Raw genomic sequence first — 10504 nt, 5'->3', positions numbered from 1 at the left:
TCAGTATAAGCGCCTTAGGGACCATATAATTGTTCAACTATCTATTTTTTTTCCAGTGGTATGTTATAAAAACAGGGAGGCGTTGGGAGAGGGAGCAGGAAGAGTGGTGGTGGAGGCAATCAGTGCGGCGTCACGCTTGGCCCCGCCCACACGCTCACCTGCCCTCACTCTCCCTCCCTCCACTCTCCTGATAATGATGATGCTTCTACGGCACTCGCTGCTGTGTGCTCTTGCTCCTGTTGCTTCTTTTCTGTTGTGCTGATGTTGCATTGTAGTCATAGTGCTGATAGTAGTAGCAGGTCATAACTAGTGGAACCTTCAGCAGGTCAGCAGGCAGCACTAGTAGGTCATAACAAGTAATGGAAACTTCAGGACGTCAGCAGGCACCATCAGCAGGTAACGAAAAGTAGTGGAAGCTTCAGCAGGAAGCATCAGCAGGTCATAACAAGTAGTGGACGCTTCAGCAGGTCATAAGAAGTGGAAGCTTCAGCAGGTCAGCAGGCAGCATCAGCAGGTCAAAACAAGTCGTGGACGCTTCAGCAGGTCATAACGAGTCGTGGAAGCTTCAGCAGGTCAGCAGGCAGCATCAGCAGGTCATAGGTAGTGGCAGCTTCAGGTCAAGAGGCAGCTTCAGCAGGTCATATCAAGTAGCGGCAGCTTCAGCAGGTCAGGAGGCAGCATCAGCAGGTCATAGCAAGTAGGTGGCAGCTTCAGCAGGTCAGAAAGCAGCATCAGCAGGCCATAAATAGTGGAAGCTTCAGCAGGTAGCATCAGCAGGTCATAAAACGTAGTATAAGCTTCAGCAGGTCAAGAGGGAGCATCAGCAGGTCATAACAAGTACTGGAAGCTTCAACTTGTTATCAGAAGAGCCATCTAACGGACACCAAGCTAGACAGCCTCACCGGTATGCGAGGAACGACAAGTCCAGGAATTTTGTCTTCTTGGTTCAGAACTTATGGGCAATTAAAAGATTTCTGTCACTCGAGAGACTAATCGCAGGCGTTACTGGAATTCCTTCCCTAGACCATACGTTCTAATTAGGTTATCCTTGTAAGTTAATTGTATCATTGTGAAGAATATCGTTTATATTAGTGAAGGATCATATCACGTTAAACAGTAGGATTAGCGAGAGGAAATAAATGAAAAAAATGTATAAGATGTTGTGTATAGGGTTGTTAGGACTGACAAGAGATGGCGCTGGTGGTTGGCGAGAGAAGGAGGCGCCTTAGCGAGAAAGTCCTGGAGCCACTCAAACACCAACATGGGTAGTGCGTTTGAAACTGTGGTCGAGTGAGGGTGTCGCAGACGTTGTGAGGAGCAGTCATTTTATCCTGTTTTAAACTCCTCCAGTGTGTTAAGAGTGATGACATTAGTACAACTCCATACTAGTGAATTCCGTGTATCTCTTATCGTATATTGCCAGTGAGGAATAACTTCTGCTGAGGATATCAATTAAAAATAGCAAGAAAAAGCCCGTGGACCGTGAGGCTGGCTGAAAGGTAAGTTGACTAGATGTCCACCACAACGTAACCTATATTACCACACCGCCTGGGACACTCAGCCTACCAGAGGGACAACTACATGTCCAGTGATGTGTGTGTGTGTGTGTTTTACAATCATGAAAACTAAAAAAAAAAAAAAGTATGTTTAACGATACAAGTTTAGGGATCAGATTTATAACTTCTGTGTTTATCCGAGTTGAATATTGATGATTTACAATATTGCTCGTGACTGTCATCCTGGCAATGCTTCTGCTGAGGGTAAGTCAGCGCAAGTAGATATCAATAAGTGTGTGTGTGTGTGTGTGTGAGGCAGGGGCAGCAACGTGGAGGGAGAGAGAGAGCAGTGGGCAGCTACCTGGGTCACTTCTTGTTTACGCGTTGAAATTTCTCTTTAAGTAAATATTATACAGTGATGGAACCTACTGATATCAAATGCGGGGAGTCATGTGAGAGGCAGAGCTGTGGTACACTGTCACTGTACTGTACTGTTCTGTTCTGAGGGTGTTTTTGCATTACGTACAAAAATAGGCCACACAACCTGCTGCTGGACGAAGGTTGTTGACATGCTCGGTAACGTCTTGACCTGGTGCGGTGTACAGTACCCAGGTGTTAAGAGGACGTACCGGCAGCCTCGGGACACACACGCAGTATTATTTAGATCGTCAATAAACATCGGTATACTTCTCAAAATAAGTCCACACTACTTCATAATGTATACAACAGGTTCTGAAACACACTGATATACAAGTCATGATTATTTAGTCATTCAATTTATAACAAACTTTTATCTCACCTGAAAAATATCATAACTATAAAACTGAAAACATGAGCATACAGTAGTGACAGCCTAACTCATTACTACAGCTCTAAATATTGTGACGCCTTAACCTTGTTTCTCCTGACATGTTTAGCATTAACATGTATACCTCAGTCGCCTCGAAAATAAGTGCCTAGATTGAGATAACGACTTAATCTAGGTAAGGTTAATGGACTATAGTGTAAATATACCGGTAGACTGCGAACTATAATATCACCCATGACTTCCCCAACAAAACTAATATAATTCGGTTCAAAGTCCCATTTAGGTTGAAGAAGATCAAACCCTACATCTGGCGGCTTCCTCAACAAACCCTAAAGACAGCGGGGTAAAGTTCATCAGCCCCGGAGCGCCCCGTGTACCACCATATACTATACAACCCGAATGAGAGGATTACACCCTATTCAGAACTTTAATTTCAATACATATAGATGGAGAAGTATCGAGAGTGAGAAAACGGGTGTGGCTTCATCATCTCTTGTCCGCAAAAATTTGGTAGCGTCATCATCCATCTTGTTGACACGTATCGCTGTGGGTTGTGGTTTGTTAGAGGTAAACAAATGCCAAAGAAAATCAATATGTTAAAAAACGTATCTATTATTTATTTATTTATCTATTAAGTTCATTTTTTCCCATTTTCATGCATCTTCACTGAACTATATAACACATATAAGTTTACTAAAGATATACACAAAATCCACATTACAAAATAGAACCATCTCTCTCACCAACAGTAACTTCCTAGCTCACTGACCTCCTCTCTTCAGTTTGGTTTCTTGTAGGCACATCAGAACGGGATATCAGTAGACATCTTAACTGTGGTGCTGAGGCGCAAGTTTTTCATCTTTTAATGTGGCTTTCATATACCTGTATACCAATATAACATCCAGGTGAGTGTAGATCCGACCCAGTGTTGATGGGAGACAGACGTATACTAAACGATATCCCAATTGACTTCTGTCGTGGTTCAAAATGTTAAAAATTATCACTTAATTTGTGTTAGTGTCCCGTAAAAAATAAATATCGTCGCTAACTTTTGTCGCTATTGTTGCTAAAAAAAATTGTCGCTTCTATTCCTCAAAAAAAGTCGGATTTAAGTTAGATCACCTGAAGAATTTGCATCCCACCAAAGATTAATCACCCGAACACTAACCTAACTTAACCTGGGGTGCAGATTCTTCAGGTGAACCTTTAAGTTTTATTGTTAAAAAAAAATCGTCATTAACTTTGGTTTAAATTGACACTTTTGTTATTGTTGATGAAAAAAAAAACACTAACTTCTGTTGTTGTCGAAAATAGGCCACTTTATGAACAGATGTCTGAGAAAAGTTTCAACCAAAATTGTTTTATTGCTCAACAGTGATCTAGTATCTCGCTCAAGTCTCGTTTCTCTATGAGGTCTCGCTTTATGGCTCTATCTCGTCGTTCCTCGCGAGACACTCATTATTCCATTATGGTTTACCTCGCGATAGCTAACTCCAAGGAAAAACCAGAACATAGAGACAACAGCAGTTTGCGCCATTGGAGATACAAAGTAAGTTTATAGTGGAGGAATGACTTCTGTAATGGCGTTATTGAGGGCGGTGAGAGTGTCTTGTGGTGAATTATACGTTAAAAGGTGATGTTATGGTGATGTTATGGTGATGTTATGGTGGTGTTATGGTGATGTTATGGTGATGTTATGGTGGTGTTATGGTGATGTTATGGTGATGTTATGGTGATGCTATGATGGTGTTGGTTTATACATCCGTGTGTTTTTCTCACCCCTGTGTCAACCACCTGTCACTCATTCAATATTCTTGGTTTTACTCACCTACGATTCACCTTATTTACTCACCTGTTATTCACATTTTTCCTTTATATCTCTCATATTTATCCAGTTCACTTTCATATTTTTCACTCGAGTTATTCTTCCCCTCCGTGTTCTTCCTCTCTCATTCTTTCTCTTACATTCATTACTTACATTCAATCACCCAATATTTCTCACTGACTCGCTCTCCTCTTCATTCATTCTTTGTTCAATTTATTCCTCTTTCTCCTCTTCCATTACTTTAGTCTTTGTTGTTCTTCCTTCCTTTCTGTTCATCACTTGTTCACTTCTCTCTGTTCCTCCGTGGTGAAAATGTGTCAGTAAGCGTCGTCGTAGGAGAGGAATGATGTCACTAGTTGCCGTCGTGCCAATAACAGGCGCGTTAATTACAACCGGACGAAAAGATGACGTCACTGGACATTGTTATCACTGATGATGTCATGTCGGTAACGCGCGTTTCAACCATCACTATCATGGACCAAAAGAGTTTAATGACATCACGTGTTCCGTTATTACAGCAGGGATGACAGCCGGGCTAGGTAATGACGTCAGTGGGTATCTGTTGTTATGGCATTAACTAGTACGTCAACAACAGCCTGGAAGAGGGAGTGACAAGTGAGCATCGTTGTTGTCACGGTAGTAATGAACGCCTCGACCACAGCGTGACAGCCTGACGTCATTCACCAGCAGGACATCCTTCATTAATACAACTATAAACGGTTGATTTCATGAGTCTTATGACACGAACTCATTATTGAATTTCTTTTTATAATCTAACACATTTTAATTTCCATAGACAGTTACTAATTCAACGGGTGATAAAAATAAAACAGGAAATATTATTCTAACAGTTATAATAAGACCTGCCATAGTTTTTTTTCTCATAAACTTCCTAAATTATGTAAGGAAATACTACACAGAGCAATTACGAACGATGATCTTGGAGTGGAGGCGGAGGAGGGTGAGGAGGAGACATCGCGCCTTGTCCTTGATGCTAATGGGTCCTTGATGATCTCTTAAGATGAGGGGGGCGGGGGATGAGGTGGTACTGGTGAGGGGAGGGAAGGGGGGTAGGACAGCTGGGACCAGATTAGATTTATCCTGCAGCTGATCAAGTTGATAAAAAAATCCTGTATAAATTCATATAAGTTGTTGCTTTGTTGTTACACACGTGTGTGTGTGTGTGTGTAAAGCACAGTGGTGGCAGCACCTGGACCAACCAGGATAATCAACAACAACTTGGCAATAGCAAAACAAAGGTGCGGCCCGATTGTGTCCGGCCGGGTGACCTTGTGGGAGTGCTGCTGCCTCCCCCAGGTTACCCCACCCTTGCCACTTGCATCTCCTTCAACCCCTGCATTCTCTCCCTCCATCCTGTAGATACACCTCCCTCCCTTGCTTCTCTCCCCCGCTATAATTACTGATTATCATAACTAAAATTTGGCCTGAGGGAGAGACTGGTGCCGGGGGCTGTGTGAGGCCGACTCACCCACTCACACCACCAGATTAAAGCCTTGGCTGTCGTTTTCAACAAATCACATTAGTGTTTTTGGTAATATCTCATTTTAATGCTGTACATTATAGTTCCCACGGAGATAATATTTTACCCGAATTCAGTACATATTCCAACAAAACTAAAGACGACTTGTGCTGATGTAATGAAATGAATTTATAAATACACGACAATAATAACAAAGACAATGATTTTTTTTTTTTTACTGGGATGAGTCCACCCAGGCACAGGTCACTGACTCACATCGGGGCCTGGGGGGCGAAAATGTAGTAGTAATAATAATAATAATAATAATAATAATAATAATAATAATAATAATAATAATAATAATAATAATAATAATAATAATAATAATAATAATAATAATAACAATAATAACAATAATAACGATAATAACAATAATAATAATAATAATAATAATAATAAAGAGATACAAAAAAATCAAGAGTGAGAAACAATATAAGTATGTTGTGGTGTCAAAAGTAAGAGAAACAATTCAGACCCTGCAATTATGTGTAAATGAGGCAGAAAGACAGATCAGCAACCTGGGACTTGGTCACAATTTTTGTGATGCCATATGGCAGCAGGGTCTACCATTAAACAACACATTATGCTTCCATTATCTTCCCAGGCGGTAGTACCTCCCTGTTTGGTAGCTGCCTACTACCTATAACGTTAACGTTACCGCCTGAGACCAGGATGTTAAGTCTGGGATATCAGGGGATAAATAACTTGTGGTACCCACTAAGTCATTACACCAGCCCCTGCTTCCGCCAGTGTGTGTGTGTGAGTAGAAGAGCATCCTGCCAAAGGATGCTGCGTCAAGGTTGTGCTGGAGGTGGGCGTGTTAGGGAGGGGTAGTGAGGTGGGCGTGTTAGGGCGGGTAGTGAGGTGGGCGTGTTAGGGCGGGTAGTGAGTGAGGTGGGCGTGTTAGGGCAGGTAGTGAGGTGGGCGTATGGTGACATGGACAGAGCAGTGTGCTCCCAGCCTGGCGTGCCTCCGTGAGACTCAAGGTGCCCCATCACACACTGGCCGTGGAAGGTCAGTGCCATTAAACCTGAGAGAAGAAGATGGCCGTTTTCTGTTCATGTAAATGTACACAACACTCTAATGGAAAGATGTCTTGGCTGGCTTTTATGCATATTTTCTCTCCATGTTCAGTAATGGTTGTTAAGTAAAGGCAGACACATCACGTCACTTGTCTCATTTACATCTCATTATCCTTTTCTATTTTTGAAGAATTTTACCTTTACTGAGGGAAACAATAGGTGGCTTTGGTCCCTATAACAGTACCTAAAGATTCCAAAAAATCTATGACGTCACCTCAGATGGTCCTTTGTTATTAGATAAATTCGTTCGTAACTTTGAAATTCAGCTATAAATTATATTAAGCTGTGTTGTAAAAAATGCGGTTTTAACACACACACACTTGCAAATAAAACCCATATGGTGAGTGTTAAGCATACACTGATGTAAGTAGAGAGGACACTACGTATTTTCCTATTATCTCAGTATTTGTAATTATTCATATAAGTAGACAACAACCACCTGTCAATTACTCCCCTGACAAAATTTACCAAACACCCAGAAGCCATAACGGTGACAAACATATACGGAAACTATTGACAATCAACCCAACCTAACCTAACCTAACCTAACCTAACCTAACCTGACCTGACCTAACCTAACCTAACCTAACCTAACCTAACCTAACCTAACCTAACCTAACCTAACCTAACCTAACCTAACCTAACCTAACCTAACCAAGACGTCAGCCATACAAATCTACTACACATCAAATTTAAAACGGTCGAGGTTGACACTATATACTGTACTCCCTTACTGAAAAACTCGGGAGGCTGAAAACGATAAAACTAGATACTTATGTTAAAAGTTCGTGGCTTTTCTGGACTTATTCGTGGATTAAGGCTGAGAGAACAAGGCAGTCAGGCCGTGCAGAGGCTGACCATGATGATTGTATCCAGCGGCCCCTTTTCTCTTTTACAATTACACATATTTTTTTTTCAGCGTGGGTAGCGGCGGCTAGGTGAAGAAAGTATGGTGGTAGGTAAGGGAGGAGGAGGTATGGTGCTAGGTAAGGGGGTATGGTGGTAGGTGATGGAGGAGGAGGATGAGAAGGAAGTTATGATGGTAGGTGAGGGAGGAGGAGGAAGGCATGATGATAGGTGAGGGAGGAGGAGGAGGAAGGCATGATGATAGGTGAGGGAGGAGGAGGAGGAAGGCATGATGATAGGTGAGGGAGGAGGAGGAGGAGGGTGTGCAGGAGATGTGAGGGAACTGTCCATGATCCTCGGGTTTACCACAGGTCAGAGGTCAGACAGGATCCCCACTAGTTAACTGCTATTAACCAACTACTATCAAGGTCATTTTAGCCTGAGTATATACATCAAGTTGCCTTTGTTTCATTTCGGCAGTGGGTACATAACGCAATCATCAGTACAATGTCTTCTATCGCAACATCCTTAACAGCATCTTATTACGGGTATACTGCAATACTTTGTGGGTGTTTACGTGTGTGTGTGTGTGTGTGTGTGTGTGTGTGTGTTGTGTGTGTGTGTGTGTGTGTGTGTGTGTGTGTGTGTGTGTGTGTGTCCCTACAAACTCTAAAGTGCAAAATAGAATCACAGGTATTCATTACTATTTCGTTTCTATTGTCTATTTACAATTACCTGGACCATCAACAAAATAGAAAGGTGTGTAGTGTGCAGGCTGTGGTGGAGGGTTGTTATTTAACAGATAATAATGTCTACTATAACCCTAATTAATGTTTGTTATAACCTCAAGTGGCACCTGTTATAACCTCAAGTGGCACCTGATATAACCTCAAGTGGCACCTGATATAACCTCAAGTGGCACCTGCTACGTCCTCAAACATCACGTGGTATAACCTCTTTAGCCTCAACTAGCGTGTGTTGTACAGCCAAAGATGGTGGATGGTGGTGCCCCCTGGCGAGATATGCGGTCCCACCTCTGACTTTCCCTCATCTCTCTACTCATCTCCGCTACCTGGTTAAACTTACCCTCCTCCAGGGAGTCTCACCTTTAAACGTATAATCAGTAAAGGTTCTTCCTGGTTTAAGCTTTCTTCTTTAAAATCATGTTAATGCTTAAAGCCATACATCATTTTGTGTGTGTGTGTGTGTGTGTGTACTGTCTAAAATCTGTATATCACTGTATGAACGTACGGCACTACACTATTTATCTAACCCTTGCCTTCCAAGTCGTTTATCACCTCAGTCAGTTTCACTCTCGTTGTCTATTCAGATTATCCCAACACTTCATCAAGTCCTCGTGTTACCAGACGTTCAATCAAACACCAGAACTAAGCTACTCTTATCTCCCATCTAACCCAGAGGCAAGTTCGGTTTGTTTACACTCTGGAAAGCATTAATCTCACTTCTTCGTTAAACAAACAAGGTCACAGCATACTCCCTTGTCGCCCAATAACAACACCTACCCCCCCCCCCCTAACATACACAAACACACACACAAACGGACACAACTTCAAGATTACTTTTCCATGCCTTCAACATTTTTCTTGCGGGCGTCGTAGAAAAGGTATTTATTTACCTGGATAGATAAATTTATTAGGTACGTCCTCTCAACCTTGGACTAAGTGAACCCCCGAGTAATACATTTTGGTGTTGACATGGTTGTGGTGATGGTGATGATAATTGAGGGAGTCGGGTGGTGATGTGAGTGGTGACTGATGGATAACACTGGTTGGTGGGTCGAGTGGTGATTGTGGTGGTGATGCTGGAGTTAATGATGACTGATGCTGAAGCAGGGAGGAACAAAGCGCTAATCACCACAGGCATCCACAGCCCCGTACTTCCTGTTCTCCCCACACCAAGGACGCCGTTGCTCCCAATGCATTAGAAGCAACAACAACAACACACACACATAGATTTATACCAACACACACAAACCAGTATTCTCCTACTACCCCAAGATGACGGCAATAAGTCCCTAAACACGAGAAATTCAACTTGTTCCACACATGAATGACAGGATGATGATAAACAATAATATAACAAGGTACCACCATCCCCCACACCTTCCCTGATACACGGTCTACAGTATAGCAGGCGAGGTGACCCGAGCGTGAAAGGGCAAATGTGAATAGGAGAGACAGGAAATCAAAACGTGTTCATGAGACCGACCGACCGACCGACACACACACACACACACACACACACACACACACACACACACACACACACACACACAAAAGAGATGACTGAGGGTATAACTATGTTTAAAATCCACGAGGTAATAATATTGATGTGTGAAGAACGAGAACTGTATAGCAAGATGGTTAAGGACGAGACAATATTTACAAAAGTCAGCAATAACAACGTCAGCAATAGTTGTAGTGAGTGAAAGGAAAAAATCGTGTTTTGTTAAGTAAAGAATGACAAACAAATGTGATCTTTTTTTTTCTTGTATCGAGAGAAGCAGTTTATCAATAGCTATGAGTCGACAAGAATTAACAATATCAGCGAATGTAGAGCGAGGTGTTGCGTTCATTATTGTGGTGAGAGGGAGAAACTGTTTACTACGTCAAGTGATCAACAGACCAATCAGTGTGTAAGTGGAGTGTGTAGGTGAGTGTGTAGGTGAGTGTGAAGGTGAGTGTGAAGGTGAGTTTCTAGGTGGGTGTGAAGGTGAGTGTGGAGGTGAGTGTGTAGGTGTGTGTGGAGGTGAGTGTGAAGGTGTAAAAAATAATCATCGTTATAATATTATTAACAATATTATGTCATTATTGATAAGGACATTACTAAAATATGATTAATTACGATACAACTATAATTACTGATACTATTATATCTATTACCATT

General features: G+C 42.0%; 1 protein-coding gene across 1 annotated transcript in view; it reads left to right on the top strand.

The window, feature by feature from the left end:
• The first annotated feature begins 1279 nt into the window (after nt 1-1279).
• LOC121865426 overlaps nt 1280-10504 on the top strand; it is a 104235-nt gene continuing 95010 nt past the window's right edge. The window contains exon 1 of the mRNA XM_042364810.1: nt 1280-1499. The gene's annotated coding sequence lies outside the window, so the exon portion shown is untranslated. The remainder of the gene's footprint in view (nt 1500-10504) is intronic.

This window comes from Homarus americanus, unplaced genomic scaffold, assembly GCF_018991925.1.
Source record: "Homarus americanus isolate GMGI-L3 unplaced genomic scaffold, GMGI_Hamer_2.0 scaffold25483, whole genome shotgun sequence".
NCBI classification, from domain to species: Eukaryota; Metazoa; Arthropoda; class Malacostraca; order Decapoda; family Nephropidae; genus Homarus; species Homarus americanus.
Note: the sequence above shows the minus strand (reverse complement) of the source record. Positions and strands in the feature narration are given on the sequence as shown.